Source organism: Asparagus officinalis, chromosome 6 (assembly GCF_001876935.1).
Source record: "Asparagus officinalis chromosome 6, Aspof.V1, whole genome shotgun sequence".
Taxonomy (NCBI): domain Eukaryota; kingdom Viridiplantae; phylum Streptophyta; class Magnoliopsida; order Asparagales; family Asparagaceae; genus Asparagus; species Asparagus officinalis.
Window position 1 is genome coordinate 1589763 of NC_033799.1, and position 565 is coordinate 1590327.

Here is a 565-nt window from a genome sequence, read left to right on the forward strand (position 1 = left end):
GAATGCTGATTTGGGTTTGGATTTGAAATTCTGGGCATTTCAAATCCAAATATCATGTTTGGACTCAACTTTAAACCATGATTTTAAATCAAGTCATTTTATAGAGTGAATTTGAAAAGCCTAAAACTATGGATTTCAAATTTCACCAAAGTAGTTGGTATTTATCAAATCCTCATCCCCACAATCCCTACCCCTCAAAACCCCGACTCCTCTTTTTTTCATCTCTCACGCTCGTGTCGAAGTCCCGAGTCCTCAAAATCTCGATCTCGATCTCAATCTCAATCTCGATCTCTCTCCATCGCAGGTAGTCTCTTCCTCCTCTCCTCTACTCCCCCCCTCTTCCTTCCGTCGGCCACCATCATCTCCTCTCTCTCTCTCTCTCTCTCTCTCTCTGAACCTAGGGTTAGGGTTTCGTAGACTTCGAAGAATCGACGGATGGAGATTCTCTCGAGATCCAGTGAAGAAGACGAGGACGAGTACTTGAGACGCGAGGGTTCCTCTCAAAGAGGTAATAGTTTGATCGTTGATTTTTGAGCTGTTTCTGTTTCTGATCCTTTTCGTTGTT